Source organism: Pelodiscus sinensis, chromosome 2, assembly GCF_049634645.1.
Source record: "Pelodiscus sinensis isolate JC-2024 chromosome 2, ASM4963464v1, whole genome shotgun sequence".
NCBI lineage: Eukaryota > Metazoa > Chordata > Testudines > Trionychidae > Pelodiscus > Pelodiscus sinensis.
Window position 1 is genome coordinate 181,714,649 of NC_134712.1, and position 19,448 is coordinate 181,734,096.

The following is a 19,448-nucleotide window of genomic DNA, read 5'->3' on the forward strand; positions in this document are numbered from 1 at the left end:
AAGGTAGAAAATCTTTATTTGATTCCCCCATTCCCTGTGGGGAAACGGTTCAATTGTCCAAGGTACAGGTTAGTATCAGGTGACCAGGTCACCTGATTCTACAGCATCCATGAGTCAGTAACAGCCACAGGAAGGTCAAGCCATTTCACAGTCCACTGTACTATCGACTGGACCATTACTCCACCTGGTTTTTCCATTGTATCCCCTAAAATGTTAGCAGTGTGAGTGACTCAAAGCAGCAAATTATCAAATACAGATACACGGGTATTCCTAACTTCAAATACAAAAATGATACAGGCATACAAATGGGATAATCATATTCAGTAAATCAGAACCTTTCCAATGATATCTGACATGAGCCTGCTTGCATAAAGTGTATTTAAGCTATGGAATATTCATTGCATAAGCATACTTTCATAAAGTATATAGAATGCCACATCAAAACATCTTTCTAGTTTGTCTGGTCCATGCTATTGTTAGAGCCCTGAGTGGATACAAAATTAGTATCAGTGTCTGCAAAAATGATCCATCCACGGATGCAGATACCTGCAGATATAAAATGGATTTGCAGGGCTCTAGATAGTGTACTCTTAATAAGATTTAACTTGAGGTTTAAACATAAATACCCTTTTTAAAGCTTTTGAAATTTGGACTCCTGACCAGAGTGTACTATCTTGTTATGTAGGAGGCAATCTTTGTTATATATTTACAGTCTATTTTCATGACCAAAACCCATTAATAATTAATAGGAAGGCAGACTTAAGTTTTTGGACTAAGAAATAGTCCATCATTTGTCGTGTTCAGGTATAGTCAACAGAAGTGGTGTTTTTTAAAATTTAAAATGTTTACATATTCAAAACACATATGCACATATCCAGAGATGTGATTTACTCTAGAATTATAATTTGCTGTGTTAATAATTCATTACATTGGAATACATTATTAAGAGTTCTGATATACTTTTGTGCCAAACTATAAATTTCAGACAGAATCCTTACTTTCAACATTTTCTTACTTATTAAAATGGAAGATTACAATATACTTTTCCTTTCCATGTATAATCATAACTCTTATTAAACAGCAATGAAAGTTACATGTGCACATGAAGGCGGGAAATAAACCACTATGAAAGAAGCAACATTTGAGCCTTAAAACTACTATAAATACCACAGAGCCTAATGTCTGTCTGTCTCAATGTAAAACAAAGTAGGCACAAATTACAACGAAGAGTTAGAACATCTCTAAATTGCTTTAATCTGTCATACATCTCACCTCTAGCTTTAGAAACGACTGTCCCAATTTGTTTCCCTGAAGGATAGATATCTATTGTAGGTATTTCTAGCACACCCATCATCTTAGACCCCAATCCTGCAAACACTTAAATGCATTAAGCACACGTACAAATGTTTCCAATGTCAGAACTATAATATATTCATTATGTCCCTGGAATGGTGGACACACAGGACACATCTACACTACACAGAAGAGTGATGCTGCAGTTGATCTTCTGGGGTTTGATTTAACAGGCGTAGTATAGACCTGCTAGATCAAACTCAGAAGGCACCCCCCTCAGTGCCATTACTCCTGCTCCCGGTCATCTGAAGAAGTGGTTCGTGCCCATGAAAGCTCATGATACCATCTACATGTTTTGTTAGTCTTTAAAATGCTACTAGACTATCTGTTGTTTTTTAAGTTTTTCCTCATGGAGGTGTAAAGGAAGCTGATGGGAGAGTTTGCTCCCATTGGCCTCCCGCTATGTGGACGGTACAGAAATGCGACGTAAGATATGTTGACTCCAGCTACGTAATTTATGTAGCTGAAGTTGTGCATCTTCCTTTGACCTTCCTGTGTAATTTAGACCAGGCCACAGAACTGCAAGGATGCCTTAAGAAAAGATGGGGGGGAGGATCAGAGGGGAGCACATAGAGAGTTTGTGGGGGAAAATAGAAGAATGAAAGGAGTTCCTGGGTATGTCTAGACTACAGGGTTTTGTTGACAAAAATGGACTTTTGTCGACAAAACTATACCTGCATCTGCACTACCACCGCGTTCTGTCACCAGTAAGTCGACAGAACACGGCAGTTTTGTTGACTGCGGTAAACCTCATTCTATGAGGAATAACGCCTTTTTTCGATAGTACTCTGTTGAAAAAAGGCGCTATTGCATGCAAACTGCTTTTTTGAAAGAAAGCGTCTAAACTCTCTGTTGAAAAAGCAGCTGGCTTTGTCAACAGTACTGGTTGTAGTCTAGACACTCTTTTTCAACAGAGGCTTTGTTGGCAGTGTCATGATTAAGAGGGTTAGCCAGCAGCCTGGGGATTAAGGGATTAACTACACCTAGCCAAGTGGAGTGACCAGTAGGAATGTAGGTGGGACTTTCAAACCGGGACAAAGGAATTTGGTTTTTTTCCTTTCTCCCTTTTGTTTCTCTGGGTGTGTTCTCTGCAGCTACAGAGAGGGACAAGCATGTCTCTCTCCAAGACACCATTCTTCATTTTCTGTAAGTAGGGTAAAGTTTCCGTAGTTTCGTTAGGCTTTATTGTTTTAAGGGTTGGGTATGGGATCTGAGATCTGACACTGTTTAAAAGATGTTTTGGCTTTTCTTTGTAACTAAGTTCTAGGCCCATGGAGTTTCTCCATGAATATATTTTGTTACCTTCCTATCTAGTCATTATGCTTGCAACAGGAATATTGTTGTAATAATAAAAGTTCTTTCTTTTCTTTTTATTAACCTGGCAGTAGTTAATTGTGTGCCCTGATTTTTATTTTAGGGGTGAGATTTCCCAAATGATCTTTCCCCTGATTTCTTTATCAACATTTGGGTGGTGGCAACGGAAGTTTTATTCCCAAGATCTAGGTTTTTAAGATTTTGGGGGAAGTTTTATACCAAAGCCAGGTAGATAAGGCTTTGGGGTACACTTGCTGGCCCCCACTTCTGCATTTATCATGCCAAAGTGGGGAAGGAGCCATGACATGGTGGCAGCAGTGGGATGTTCTGTGTCTGGCTTAAGCTTAACCTTCTGTCTGCCCCTCTGAAGCAGCCCAGAAAACAAAAGAAAAAAGCAAGAGAAAAAAACTGCAAAGCTTGCACTCAAAGAAAAACCTGTGTCCTTTTAAAAATCCTGGGTTCTCAAAATCATCCCACCGCTATGCCACCATGTCAGTGGGTGTCTATGTGGGCTCAGGGATCCATTAGCAGAGTTCACTAGAAGAGCAGAGCACACTGAGATAGATGTAAATGCCTGAAGAGAGGTGATGGGTGGGAAGTCCAAGTTGGAGCAGTAGGTTGGAAGAGGGTCTGGGAAGCAAGAATGAACTGCTTGAACTTGATACTAGGGATGTTAAATATCCGTTAATTGAATAGTCGATTAACCTCATGAATTTGTATCTATTATTCAACTATTCTATAGTCCCTGGGGGCAGGCCCAGCAGCCAGTGCAGTCTGGCCCCACTCCTAAGGAGCCGCTGGCCACTCCACACTGCTGCCTCTGTGGGAGCTGGTCTGTGAGGGGAGCCAGTTTAAAAACCAGCTTCCCCTTGTGGACTGGCTGCCTGTCGCCATGGACTGCTGCCTCTAATACAGAGGCAGCAGTGCAAGGTGGCAGCAGCCCATGTCCGGGGGAAGGGCTAAGCTCCCGGACCCAGCACGAGCCGGATCTGAGCCAGGTTGCCTGTGCATCTGACTCCCAACACACTTAAAATGCAGAGCTGCAGCAGGGGTAGGTCCCTGGCCCGGCGTGAGCCAGGACTGAGTCTGGCCACTGGCCAGCCTGCTAAAAAATGTACTGGCAAGGGTGGGCGGGATGCATATAATCTTTAGCATTAACCTATAAGCTTATCTTATCGGCTATTTAGTTAATCGACTACACTATTACATCCCTACTTGATACCCCACGTAATGGAGAACCTGTGGAGGATGTTACTAGAGCCCTACAAATCTGCACATATTGGATGCATATACAAATTTTGTATCCGCACAGGGCTCTAGTTGTTACTGCTAATGTAAAAACAAAAAACAAACAAAAAAAATCCCACCTTCTACTGTCAACATTTCTGTTTGTGCTTAATATAGAAAGGAATAACTAAAATAAAAATCAAACATATGTTGAAGAAAGACATAATGAGGAGCAATTAACACTGTTTGGTGAAGTAATTTCCTCTACCACCTCCTCTTTGCAAATGAGACTTCAGCACAGTTGGAACTTGGAAGAGTGAAGGCAGAATTGTGCCAGAACATTTGCCCACAGAATTTATCCTCTTTAATGTCTTCCACTAGTTCGAACTATCTAGTTCGTGCCCCGTGTAGCTGCGCTGCACGGGGTTCGAACCAGCGGGGTTTTAAAAATGGCAGCTCCCCGCTTATGCAAATGAAGCCCGGGAAATTCAAATCCCGGGCTTCATTTGCAAGTGCGGTATGCCTACATTACCCCGCTAGTTCGAACTAGCGGGGTAGTGTAGACATACCCTGGGAGTCTAGGCTAGAGACCACAGTGATATTCTTAGGATACAATCAGGACAGTTGAAAAGTTGTGTCCCCTGAATTCTCCAACTTGGGATGCATTGCACATTGCTTTGCAGTTTCTATTTCCCTTACCTGGAATAAGCAAAGAGAAGACAAACTGTAACCATTTTTTAAACTGTTTTCCAATCACCACATTTGAGATTAATTTCAAATCATGATACCTGTACTTGAAGGGGAACCTTCACTGAAAACAACTAGCCTTCTCACTGTACCTCTGGGACATTTCCTAAGGTACCGTCTGGAGTGTAGAACAGCCGTGTGCCTTAATTCTCCAGCCTGGGGTGCCTTTTACATTGCTTTGCTATGTGAGCCTGTTCATTAGTGTGCAAAATCACTCCCAGCGGAAAGAGCTGAGTGTTCTAGCAAGTCACCCCTGAATTATATTGCAGAGGCACCAGCAAATCCTGAGTTGGATTGTCCCCAGAAATATGTCTTGTATTGCCCAGCTCTTTCCTTTGGTGCAGCTCACAGAAAGTTCATCATTTCATGAATAGAAAATGATTTGCGCAAACACTGTTTCTCTCAGATGAAAGTTTCCAAACACTTCAATTCACACACACACACACACACACACTGGTTTAGATAAAACAAGTTTATTAAACTACAGAAAGATAGATTATAAGTGATTACAGGCAATGAGGCCTAAAAGAACTAGCCAGTTACAAAGAAATAAGGCGGCAAAATGCAAATGAATACCTAACTTATTAAGCTAAGTGACTGCAAAGCAAAGACCTCTCTCATCACGTGCTCTCAGCAGTCAGGCTGGATCTTTCAGCAAGGACCACTTCCCCAGTCCAATGCTGTGCCTTTTGTCTTTCAAACATCAGTTATGCTGTAAGCAGAAGCTGCCGGTGTTCTGCTCTTTTCCCTGAAGATGCTCCTCCCAGCAGGAAAGGAGCAGAACTCACAGCCCTGCCCCCCAGGCGCCTCCACAGAGCTGTGTCTGTCTGTGTACCCCAGCAGCAGCTCTGCCACAGGGGTTCTGCTCCTTTTCCCACTGGAAGGGGTAGCTGCAGGGAAAGGAGCCAGATGCCATCCGCTTCTCCATTGGCTGTACTGCTGGCTCCCAACCTCGCCCACCCCAGCCCTGTCTCCAGCACAGCAGGAGGAGAACAGAGCTCCCTTCCATCCCAGGTAACACGGGATGGATGTGGGGAGGGGAGAGGGAAAGCCTGGGGCCCCAGGCAAGTGAGTGAGAAGCAATGTTCCCTCTAACCTTTTCCGTTCATGGGTGGATTTTTTCCATGCATGTGTGAAATAATTTGTTGTGCACCAAAGCATGTGTTAATGTGCACCACTAGTAGAAACAAAAAAACCCTAGCTGTGGGCTCTCTGCTCATCAGCTGGTTAGCATTTGAATCTCTCCTGAGCAGCTGCATAAGCACACAATTTATAGGGAGAACTGGTAAGAAGTCACAGGGGGTGCTCATGTGACTCCACTCCCCCATCAACTAGAGGCTCCCCATACTGGCAAGACATGGATTTTTCCTTGCATCATAGCACTTGTCTGAGTGCATTTGTACCCAAGAAACTGGTTGGGGCTGGCTGCTTGCCCATAATTGGAATAGTAGGGATAGATTACCGACCACCTGACCAGGACAGCGATACTGACATTGAAATGCTGAGGGAGATTAGAGAGGCTACCAAAATAAAGAACTCTATAATAATGGGGGATTTTAATTACCCCCATATTGACTGGATACATGTCACCTCAGGAAGAGAAGCAAAGATAAAATTTCTCAATGGCTTAAATGACTGCTTCTTGGAGCAGCTAGTGCAGGAACCCACAAGGGGAGAGGCAATTCTCGATTTAGTCCTGAGTGGAGTGCAGGATCAGGTCCAGGATATAACCGTTACCGGACCGCTTGGGAATAGTGACCATAATATAACAACATTCAACATTCCTGTGGTGGGAAGAACACCTCAGCAGTCCAGCACCCTGGCATTTAATTTCAAAAAGGGGAATTACACAAAAATGAGGAGGTTAGTTAAACAGAAATTAAAAGGCACAGTGACTAGAGCCAAATCCCTGAAAGCTGCATGGAAACTTTTAAAGACACCATAATAGAGGCCCAACTTAAATGTATACCCCAAATTAAAAAACATAGCAAGAGACCTAAAAAAGAGTCACTGTGGCTTAACCACCATGTAAAAGAAGCAATGAGGGACAAAAAGGTATCTTTTAAGAAGTGGAAGTCCAATCCTAGTGAGATAAATAGAAAGGAACATAAACACTGTCAAATCAAGTGTAAAAATGCAATAAGAAAAGCAAAAAAAAGATTTTGAGGAACAGCTAGCCAAAAACTCAAAAAGAAATAGCAAAATGTTTTTTAAGTACATTAGAAGCAGGGAGCCTGCTAAAAAACCTGTGGGTCCCCTAGATGATCGAGCTATAAAAGGAGCAATCAAGGACGATAAAGCCATTGTGGAGAAACTAAATGATTTCTTTGCTTCAGTCTTCACAGCTGAGGACGTTGGGGAGATTCCTGAATCTGCACCGTCCTTTTTGGGTGATGAATCTGAGGAACTGTCCCGGATTGAAGTGTCATTAGAGGAGGTTTTGGAACAAATAGAAAAACTTAATGTTAACAAATCTCCAGGACCGGATGGCATTCATCCAAGGGTTCTAAAAGAACTAAAATGGGAAATCGCTGAGCTATTATCTGTGGTTTGTAACCTATCCTTTAAATCGGCTTCCGTACCTGATGACTGGAAGGTAGCCAACGTGACACCAATATTTAAAAAGGGCTCTAGAGGCGATCCTGGCAATTACAGACCGGTAAGTCTAACTTCAGTACCGGGCAAATTAGTCAAAACAATAGTAAAGAATAAAATTGTGAAGCATGTAGAAGAACATAATTTATTGGACAAAAGTCAACATGGTTTCTGTAAAGGGAAATCCTGTCTTACTAATCCGTTAGGGTATGTCTACACTACCCTCCTAGTTCGAACTAGGAGGGTAATGTAGGCATACCGCACTTGCAAATGAAGCCCGGGATTTGAATTTCCCGGGCTTCATTTGCATAAGCGGGGCGCCGCCATTTTTAAAACCCCGCTGGTTCGAACCCCATGCAGCAGGGTGTGATAGAGGTATATAAAATCATGAGTGGTGTGGAGAGGGCCGATAAAGAAAAGTTATTTATTAGTTTTCTAAATAGAAGAACTAGAGGACACCAAATCAAATTAATGGGTAGCAGGTTTAAAACTAATAAAAGAAAGTTCTTCTTCACACAGCGTGTAGTCAACCTGTGGAACTCCTTGCCAGAGGAGGCTGTGAAGGCTAGGACTATAATAGAGTTTAAAGAGAAGCTAGATAATTTCATGGAGGTTAGGTCCATAAAAGGCTATTAGCCAGGGATAAAATGGTGTCCTTGGCCTCTGTTTGTCAGAGGCTGGAGAGCGATGGCAGGAGACAAATCAGTTTCAGGGCTGGCACAATCATAAGAGCTCCAACTTTCCCTCCCTCAGTCCACTTTGTATTCAGATAGGAGCATTTTTAAGTATTTAACTTTGACCACAACTGTTTCAGAATAAATGGCTGTGGTGGATCTATGAGGAAGTGGCTGGCTGACTGCTTTTAACCACAGAAAGGAAATAAGCACTGAGTCAGAGTAGTCTGGGGGAAAAGGAGAATTTTCACTATGCCCCAGGGTGCTAACAAATGAATGTTAAAACCAACCCCTCTAAATGCACTCACCATTCTTCTACTAGCCAGCATACTCTCTTTCTCAAATGGTTCTACAGATATGTGCTTTCTAATGGCCCAATCCTATGAGGTGCTGAGCACCCCGGGAGCTGATGCCGCTCAGCACTTTGCAGGATCCCACCCTTGGGCTACGTCTACACTGGCACCTTTTTCCGGAAATGCTTAAAATGGAACAGTTTTCCGTTATAAGTATTTCCAGAAAAAGAGCGTCTACATTGGCAGGATGCTTTTCCGGAAAAGCCCTTTTTCCGGAAAAGCGTCCGTGGCCAATGTAGATGCGCTTTTCCGGAAAAAAGCCCCGATCATCATTTTTGTGATCGGGGCTTTTTTGCGGAAAAGACTACTGGGCTGTCTACACTGGCCCTTTTTCAGAACAGTTTTTCTGGAAAAGGACTTTTGCCCAAGCGGGAGCAGCATAGTTTTTCCGGAAAAACACTGACAATTTTACAGTAGATCGTCAGTGCTTTTCCGGAAATTCAAGGGGCCAGTGTAAACAGCTCGCAGCTTATTCCGGAAAAGCAGCTGTGTAGACACAGCCTTGGTGAATAAGTTGATGGTTGAACAGTGCTTTTAGCAGACATCTGGATGGAAGGAGTACTATGTAGACAGACTGCCCTGTACAGGGGAGTAACGCAAGGCATTGTGCTTCAGAGAGGTTGCTTAGGATGGAGAAGGGAATGCTTTATGACGCTCATATAAAGAGTACAGCAGCATCCAGCCGCTTGTGTGGCCGGTCAACTCCATTCACCTATGAATAAGGGGGTACAGAGATGAACCATGGTGCTATCTACTCCCTGCCTATTTGGCACTCGGTCACTGCTGAGGAAAGCACCTGGAACTCAGCCTTCATGCTTGCCTAGGCCCTGCATTCCAATCCAAACAGCCTTTCCCCAAGGCCCTCTGCCGGCACAGTGGTGAGGGGGAATCCTCACTCTTGGCCTGTGTGGATGCAAAGGCCAGGACACAATCCTGCACTAAATGATAGGAGGGAAATGGTGAGAAAGATGATTGGGAGGCAGCACTATTACAAATCTACTCACCTGCCAGTGCAGAAATTAAAAGTTTACAATATTAAAAACCAGAAAGAATTATTGTAGAAGATGCTTTTGAGCCAATTTCATATACGGCTATTAAAGCTGCTATACAAAGTTTATGGTAACTTCCCACTATTTAATAATACTGCAAGCTACCTCTAGGCAAAGGCCATTTTACCCTCTTCCTCCTCCTTCCATTATAGCGAGGAGAGTTTATTAAAAACAAGAGGAGGGTTACAATAAACTGGAAGTCATAAAAGGCAAACAACTACAGATGTGCTCAGAATAATTAATACACAAGATACAGCACTCAATGGTGCACATCGTCTGTAGCTCCATCTGAATGACCAACCGAGGGAAGAGTACGGCACCTATAAAACACAAGTATGAAGAAAACAGAAACAATTTATTTTATTGTAAAATGTGCCCAAATGTTTGGAGACGAGACAGATGTTAAGCAATGTGCTGGGCAACTCAGAGAAAAAGTATCTTACCATAGTACAGTTTCTAAGGTAACAATTTCATAAAAATCAAATGAGGGAAAAAATTAAACGAATTGTCAGTGCAACACACAGCATGTTTCACAGCTACAGGAAACAATTAGCAGCACAGCTGCCATTCACACTAATAGGAGGTTCACCTTATTCTGCCTTGGCATCATGCTAAGATGTTCCCCCTAATTAGTGTGTAAATGGCTGGTCCCCTTCTTGAAGCAACTCCTAATTTTCCCTTCTTTCTTCAGGACCCAAGAGCTATTTTAAAAGGAAACAAAGGCTTAATAGCACATCAGAAAGGCCATAGACCCAACTGTATATAATTTCCCCCCATGATTAGGTTAATGATTTAGGTGGAAGTTTACTGTTAAGCTTTAAAAGGAAGGTAGCACTGATGAGTATCTACTGCCACCTTGTGAGCAAAATATCAATAGGTATTCCTTTCTCAAGTCAATGTACTTTTAATTTAATTGTCCCTTTCCTCTAATTTCTGCACAAGTCACCAATTCTGCTGATGGACTCTGCATCTCTGGGTATTTAAAAGAAAGAATGTGAGGATGAGTTGCTTTCCAAGTGGACCAGTTAGAGCCTTGTCAAACAGTTTGAGTTTACATTGTGTTGTAGCCTCTCAAGGGACATAATTTTACATAGTCACACAGGAGACTAGTGATTTAGTGTTCTGTTCCACCCATTGAAAGTTACCGTAATACAACATATATATTGTGTTAACTGAAGATATTTCTAACATGATACAAATGAACAGAAACATTTCTGTAAAGGTTTATTATTTTTAAATTAGCAGCTAAAAGCCTGTGCTGTCACCTGGGCATGGCAGTTAGCCAAGAAATCCATCATCTGTCCAGTTTTCCTTATACAACCAATGAAATTGTTCATGCAAATTATCTGTAGCATAAAGGTGGTGAGTAGTTGAGTTGCCTCTCTGATACCACAAAGATCTAGGAGTTTTGGCATGGCATAGACATGTCTTACACCTACACAGTGTGCATATACTGTAATTCATAAAATCAAAAAGAGAACTTAAATTGAATGGTAAATGATTGCTAATATCAGTGATGATTGCACCCGGTAATAGTTGAAGCAAAAAAGGCTCTCAATCATGCATGTAGCTGTTTCCATCAATTTGTACTGACTACACAGACATTCTAGGCAACAAAAGTAACAATCCTGGCCTCTTCTTGTATCGATAAATAGCTCTTCTGTGGTGGGACATTAAACAATGGTATAAAGGAGGCTTGTACCAAAAACACAGTATTGCTGTCAAGGCTGTTCCCTACTGAAGGTGGGGATCCTAAAGAGACTTTAAAATACCTTGCCACTAAAAGCTTCTATTTAAAAACTCCCCAAGGTCACAGATTCCCTGGTGTTCGATTGGTATTGCTGCCACCACCCAAATGGAAGAACCTCTCTGAGAGCCCAGAAAGATGCTTTTGGGAATTTCCTCCTGTGAGATTTCCTCAAGCTCTTTAGCCCTCCCTCTTGAGAGAGCTTGAAAAAAACTTTAATTTTTCTTAATAGCTGGCTTTGCAGTCTTAGGGACTTACACACAGGAATCAGATCATAGCTTTTAAAAATGATTTTTATTAACAAAACAAAGAAAGCATACTTGGTGAAACATTACTTGGTTGCTAGGTGCTACAGAGCAACTGAAGACTTACAGTGTAAAGCCTCTTCCCGACTTACGAACCGGTTACGAACCAAGCAATTGGTTGAAACTTGGTTCGTTCATAAGTCAGACCCCATAGAGTTACATGCGACTGCGCTGTTCATAAGCGTGGATCGCATTCGTAACTCAGGGTCCACCATTTACGACAGCTTCGGTCGTAACTGTGAACAGTCGTAAGTCGACTGTTCACAACTCGGGGACCGGCTGTAATGTGTTCACCACAGAGAAATTCAACAAATGTAAAAACAAAGAAAGTAACCTGATTGGATCTGACTAAACATTCCCTGTTCTACTTGCAGATCTGTTGTTCCAAGATATAGTCTTTGCCAAGCTCTGGATGTCAAGCCATTTAACTGAATGGCTGGAATGTCCAGAGAAGGATAGTGTACCTCCCATTCACTACAACTGCCAAAAGGTTTATGCTATAAATCCAGCAAGTTGTCAGGCTGTAGTGATCAAAAAATAATCCAGAAGCATCCTCTCTCCCCCTTTCCCTATTGATGCTTTGAGCATGAGAATCACTGAGCTTCAGGGATGGGTGGGACTGGGCTGAAGAACAGTTCAGGGTAGCCAATCATCATATTTAGTACATTCCTTCAAACCCAGCTTCTGGAGTCACATGATTATGAGAATCTTGGCTTCCAATGAAAGAAAAACACTTTTAGCCCTCATGGTTGTAGATAAAAAGCTGATAAGTTCCAAGAGCTCGAAATTCAAAAGAGAAATAAAACCCCTACAATGAATTATTTTTTTAAAAACCCATAGTTTGGAAGGGTCTAATTCACTAGTTTGAAAGATTGGGGTTGGTGACATGAGCAGTGCCTCCTTTCATCTTCAACCTCTGAGCAGGGGCGGATGAGAGTGCCGCGGGGCCCAGGGCAGCGCCGCGGGGCCCTGGGCAGCAAAATTTTGCGGGGGCCCCCCCCCTTTGACACAGCGCATGCGCCGTGGTGCCAACGCACATGCGCGGGGCCTCGGGACGCGTGGGGCCCGGGGCAGCCGCCCCGCTCGCCCTGCCCTAAATCCGCCGCAACCTCTGAGGATCAGCAAAGGAAGAATTTGTCATAACTGCCATAGCTATGAGCCAATTCATGCATTGAGGGTAACCAAAAGTTACTGATACTGGTGACCAAAACTGACACTTGAGCTTTATGTAAAAACTGCAAGCTAGGGGCTCTCCTTTGCTCCCAATTCAGTAAATTGAAATGTTACCATTCACTTCAATGGAGGCAGGATCAAAATCAGGCCCCTCAAAATAATTCTGGGAGGAGGGGGTTATTTATTTGTCTTTTGGACTTAGAAAATGTGTCACTCAGATTTCCTGAACATTTCCGTTTTGATCTGGTTTTCATTTGCTTCTTAAACACACTAACTTTCAAGAAAGCTTCATAGCTGTAGCAGTAGTAACTTCAGAGAAAAATTACATCATCTAATGTGTCACCATCTTGCTGTCACATAGCAATTTCCATCTACAGATCAGGACTCCAGATAATCTCTGCTCAAACTTTCTCTCAAAAGCTGAATCTCCTGAATCAAGAGTGCTTTGTCCTCAGCTCTCAAATGCCTCATCATGGCCTTTGTAATCTTTACTGTCACAGAGCAGTGCAACTGTCACTGTGGTTCATAGATAAAAATGTGGTTTTTAATGTAGCTGGTGGGATATTTAATCCATTAATTGCTTTGAAGATTATGACCAAAGCCGTGAACTGATATGAGAAGCTAAGTGGGAGCCAGTGGAGGGATGTGAGCACATCAGACCTATGTTCATAATGGCCTACATTGTTGGAGGTGGACAGCTGTATTTTGTGGAGGTAGAGCCAGCGTATCATCGTCACACTCACCTTCAAATAAAATGACTTACTGCAATCCAGCCATGACATGGCAAATGCCTGTATCACTGTAGAGAGGGCATTGGCCAACAGGAAAAGATGAATCATCCTAGAAAGCTGGAGATGAAATCCGGAATTTTTTGTTGCTAATGCTACCTAGTCATCCAAGCTTAATGATTGTCAAAGCATTGGGGTCCTGTTTGACTAAACGGGGACTATTCCTAGAGGATATCACAGATTGTCCTTGAAAGCATTTCCCTTTATGACCAGCATCATCACACTACTAAAGAAATTAGCAGGTTTATTTGTTGTACTGGTGCAGAGAGGAACCAAGTTTTTATTTAAAAGCTTTATCTTATTTTCTTCTAGTTTTTACAGTGTAGGTTTTGTGTAGCAGCTACAAGTCTATAAAAGTGAAAAAGACTCAAGCTACCACTAAATGTGGCGTCATAGTAAGTGTTCAGATTAAATTATCATTTTCCCAGAGCAGCAGCTTGAAGATTTCAATAAAAGCCTCAGAAGTTACTGTTTTTGTACCTCATTTGCACTACAATCCCATGACATCACGGTCCTTTTATAGAGCCTTGTACATCAGCAACTCCTCTTTGCATTCAAACATCATGCAAATTGAAGTCCAGAAGCTGACTGCAAGAAAAAAAAATTGTGTATGCAGTGGGAATTGGGCAGCGTGTGGTTAAACTGAATTGGTCTCCAATACTTCGACCAATCCATGAACAACCCATAAGAATTATCATTAGGCTGCAGAAAGCATGAATGTCCACTTCACCGGACTCCTTTAAGGATCTGACCAAGGGTACGGCTAGACTACATGCCTCTAGCAACAGAGGCATGTAGATTAGGCTACCAGGCATAGGAAAATGAAGCGGCGATTTAAATAATTGCCGCTTCATTTAGATTTAAATGACTGCCACGCTGAGCCGATCAGCTGTTTGTCGGCTCAGCGCGGTAGTCTGGATGCTCCGTGGTCGACATCAAAGGCATTTGTCAACCTTCCAGGTATGCCTCCTGGGATGAGATTTACCTGAGAGGTCAACAAATGCCTTTGATGTCGACCGCGGAGCGTCCAGACTACCGCGCTGAGCCGACAAACAGTTGATCAGCTCAGCGCGGCAGCCATTTAAATTTAAATTCATTTTCCTATGCCGGGTAGCCTAATCTACATGCCTCTGTCACCAGAGGCATGTAGTCTAGATGTACCCCAAGTGAAAGAGCTCTACTTCTGCCAACCCCAACCATCCTGGTTACTGTGGTTTACACCTTTTATCATACCGCCTCACAAGGACCCTTTTCTCACCAGCAGTTCATCAAACCAACAGAATCTTTCCAGCACTGGCCTCCCAGAAGTGCAGTTGATTCAAGCTGTAAGTACATGTTGGCACTCCCCATTTCTGCTGCTAATACATTTGCTAGAACAAAGGCTGAAGCCAAATAATGGACAGACCAATAAATGATACACACATGTATCACATGTGCCACTTCACTGATGCTACTAAGACTACCAATATATTTGATATTAACAATTTATCCAAACATAACACCAGGAAGTCCACATAAATTAAAACTATCACGCTGCCTTCCAATCTGTTTTAGACACCACAAAGAAAACATTTTCTGCTAAAAGTCACTGACTAGGTTAGTTACATTATCTTTGCAAAATACAGTCTCAGTGCCTCTATACAGCACAAACTCATTGCCAGCCTTTGTTCTAGCAAATGTATTAGCAGCAGAAATGGGGAGTGCCAACATGTACTTACAGCTTGAATCAACTGGACCTCTGGGAGGCCAACATCTTTTTGCAGAATGCCTAACTGTGAAGACATTGCACTCAAGTGCTTGAAATTGCTCACAATTTTTCTTCTTAATTACAAGCATAATCAGACAGCTCATTTGCTGGAAAACCCATCATGGATGCATAGCTGAACTGAACGAAGAAAAATTAGTCAACAATGGAAAATTCTGCTTTCCAAAATGTTTTGCACATTTTATCAGTGATATCATGGACCATCATTTGCACAGAAAATGGCATTATCTGTTTCTGCAGCATTTTTAAGCCAGTCTTGTAGACCTATGTGGCATCCTTCAGAAGATTCACTATGCAAAAAAACAATTAATTTTAGTTGCATATTATCCAGTATCCAGAACCCAGAAAAGACAGTATTTTCTGAAATCCAAAGATCTGTTGTAATATTTTTTCCCTGAAGACTTATTCTCATTATATATTTTCTTGCAAGCTTTCAGATATACATCAGGAGTTACTCTTCTACACCAGGAAAACACTTCTTTGGTGGTACCTTATATCTCCATGAACTTATCATTCACAACAACAGAAAAAGGATGTCAGATCCAATCATGTCCCTGATTTCATGGTGAACAGCATGTGCAAATTGGCTCTTTGAGACCAAGCCTGTATCTTTTCCTACACACTGGCATATGATTTACTGACATCTGTAGATGTACAACTTTAAGTTAATTACATTTTCAGGCCAATATTCACAGCTTGTATCTTCTTTCCATTCAAGCTGTGCAATAATAATTGCATAAAACCAATGTATCACTGTGCAGAACCAGGACATCACAAGGGAACCCAACATATAAACAGTCTTTTAGTTCCCAAGGTTAACACAAAGCCTGCCATTAGGGGACTCTTTTCTCCTTCAAATGCATAGTTATTTTTCTACTGTTTTACATGTTGCCTGAAACAGATCTAGCAAGGAGCACTTCCCTGGATCAGTTTAAGCACACTAGCCCAAGCAGTCCTTTGAGCGTAATGGAGATAGAATCATAGAATACTAGAATTGGAAGGGACCTTGAGAGGTCATCGAATCCAGTCCCCTGCCCTCATGGTAGGACCAAGCACCATCTAGACCATCCCTCATAGATGTCTATCTAACCTACTCTTAAATATCTCCGGAGATGGAGATTCCACAACCTCCCTGGACAATTTATTCCAATGTTTAACCACCCTGACAGTTAGGAAGTTTTTCCTAATGTCCAACCTAAATCTCCCTTGCTGCAGCTTAAGCCCATTGCTTCCTGTTTTATCCTCAGAGGAGGACAATTTTTGTCTCTCCTCCTTGTAACACTCTTTCAGATACTTGAAAACCACTATCATATCCCCTCTCAGTCTTCTCTTTTCTGAACTAAATAAGCCCAATTATTTTGGTCTTCCCTCATAGCTCATGTTCTCTAGACCTTTAATCATTCTTGTTGCTCTTCTCTGGACCTTCTCCAATTTCTCTACATCTTTCTTGAAATGTGGTGCCCAGAACTGGACACAATACTCCAATTGAGGCCTAATCAGCACAGAGTAGAAGAATGAGGAAGGAAGCCATCTACACAAATCATGTCAACTGAACAGCAGCCTTGCTTGATTGACAAGAACTTGAGTGGCAAGATGAATAACACACGCTCATTAAAAGTATTGTATAGAATTTCTCAGCAGGAGAGGTGAGTAGGATACCATCGATATCTATTGTAAACCCTGTTACACACCTTATCCTCATTTATTTTTTTCCCCTTCAGGAGAAGTCTTAAAACAAGACAGGATTCTAGGGCTACAGAATCTTCTGCAGCCACAGGATCATGTGTGAGCTGTAGTTAAGGTTATAATTATCAGGGCTTGACAATCTATGTAATCTACTCGCCTATGACTTGCGCAGAACACCGGACAGCGCAGCTGGCAAACGGGGCTTGCCGCGGTTTGGCGAGCCCTGATAATTATAGTATTGTTATAATTTAATTATGAAGACTGATTTGGGATTCAGAGAAGCATCCAGAATACTAGATGCTGGTCTAGAAATATGGAAGCTCACAAGCATGGCCCTATGATCTTCCATTTCAAATAAACTCCAAGAAATGGGGCCCTCTACCTACATGTCTCTTCTAAAGGGAGAAAGCGGCAATGGTTTACCAACCACACCCATCATCTGCCAAAGTCATTTCCATTTTCTTCCTTTTCACAGCATTGGGCTTTTCTCCTTTCTTTTTCCCATTCATCACCAGATAGGGTCGGGGAGGACCTTAAGGTTTCTCTGTGCTACCTGTACTCTGTAGGTGGAAGGGTTAAGTTTCTTCGCCTGTATGCTACTCCACCCTCCCTGTGTGCTCCAATCCCCACTGTAAATCTGGTCACCATGAAAGTGCTAGCATTTCTCTTCTCCTCCCTAACTACACGAACAGTAGATGAATCATGCTACAACCGGCAAGGGCTAACTAGGTCAACACCTCCTCCCTCTGGGACAAACAGAACCACAATGCTAATGGCATTCAGAGCTGAGCCAAGAGCACTGCCTCCTTTTTTACCCTCTTCTTCCCCAAATACAACCCTATGGAGAACAAACCCACCCTGATTTTGGGATGTGATGTGGGCTAGGATCAGTTTCTTCTTCCTTTCACCCATCTGGAGAACAGGATGAGGCTTCACCCAGGAAGCACAGCACTAATGTATACCTTGAACAATACTAAATTTCAGAGCTGGTTCTGTTTATCTTACTCTGTTGTATGTATCGTTTGTGTGTGTAAAATTAGACAGATGGAGTGGGAAATACTTTGTGAGTCTCAAATGTGTGAATGGGAGACATGGAGGGTGTTACCTGAAACTTCTAGATGAGCCACTGTTAAACAATCTTTTGTCCTTAAGTTTGAGCAGTGGTTGCAGGAGCAGCTGAAGGCACGATTGGCGCCCCCGCCTGCACAGCCGTGACGTAATCACAGGCTGCCCCATAGTGGTTGGTAGGGAGTGGCCTCAATTCCTTAACAAAAGGAATAGGAAAGGAGAGGCCAGGGTCTTTTGGCTGGGCTGCACCTGAAGGAAGGGGCCAGGGACCCCAGGATGTGGAAGAAAGCCCTGGTTTGGAGAGGCAGCTGGAAAAAAAGGTTTTAGGGTGAGTTTGATTAAGTTTGTACTGAGGTTTCAATGTAGAATTAGCCAAGCGGTTTTGTTTCTTTTGATTTGTAACCTACTTTGCTCTGCCTGTTCTCACTTATTACTACAGTAGAGTCCCAATTATCCGACCTAAACGGGGCTGACACGTGGTCGGATTACCGAATATGTCAGATGATAGGGACTCTACTGTAGCCTGGTCCCATCCCTGCCTGGCCCTGGCACCTTCCCTCCCTGCTGCAGCTCCCTGGCGCCCGGCCCCGCTCGCTGCCCCGTAGCTCTCCAGGAGCCGCTGATGCCTGCAGCTTCCGGGGACAAAGTGGCACCGGCAGGAGCGGCATCAGCAGCTCCAAGAGAGCAACGGGGCAGCGAGCAGGGCCCTTCTCCCGCCCCGTGCCCTGGAGCCGCTGATGCTGCTCCTGCCGGTGCTGATTCATCCCCGGGAGCTGCAGGCATCAGCGGCTCCAGGGCGCAGGCAGGGAGAATGGCCCCACTTGCTGCCCGGTAGCTCTCCTGCCCCGTAGCTCTCCTGGAGCTGCTGATGCCTACAGCTCCTGGGGACGAAGTGGCGCCGGCAGGAGCGGCATCAGTGGCTCCAGGGTACGGGGTGGGACAATGGCCCTGCTCGCTGCCCCGTTGCTCTCTTGGAGCCGCTGATGCTGCTCCTGCCGGCATCGCTTCGTCCCGGGGAGCTGCAGGCATCAGCAGCTCCAGGAGAGCTACGAGGCAGCATGTGGGGCCGTTCTCCCAGCCCGCGCTTTATCCGACCCTGCAGCTCCTGGGGACAAAGCGGCACCGGCAGGAGCAGCATCAGCGGCTCCAGGAGAGCGACGGAGGCAGCAAGCGGGGCCATTCTCCCACACCGTGCCCTGGAGCCGCTGATGCTGCAGCACTGCTTTGTCCCTGGGAGCTGCAGGGTCGGATAAAGCGGAGTGTTGGATTACCAAATGAAGGATAATCCGGACTCTACTGTACTTAAAACCTACTGCTTCAACTTAATAAAACCATTTTTATTTTCTAGCAAACCCAGTGTAAGCGATTGTTACCTGGGGGGGCAATCAGTGTGCACATTCCCCCTTTCGTTGCTAAAGGGGGCTTACCTAATTCCTTGGGGTCTGATCCCATCTTGTTACCCATGGGGCCTGGATAACATTCAAACATGGCCTGCTGGGAAAAGCCCCAGTCAAAAGAAAACAGATCCGCCCCCTCCCTCAGGGTCTATCACCTGTGAATTAGGCCCGTAAGAAAACAAAGGGGAAAAAAATAACAGACTCCGA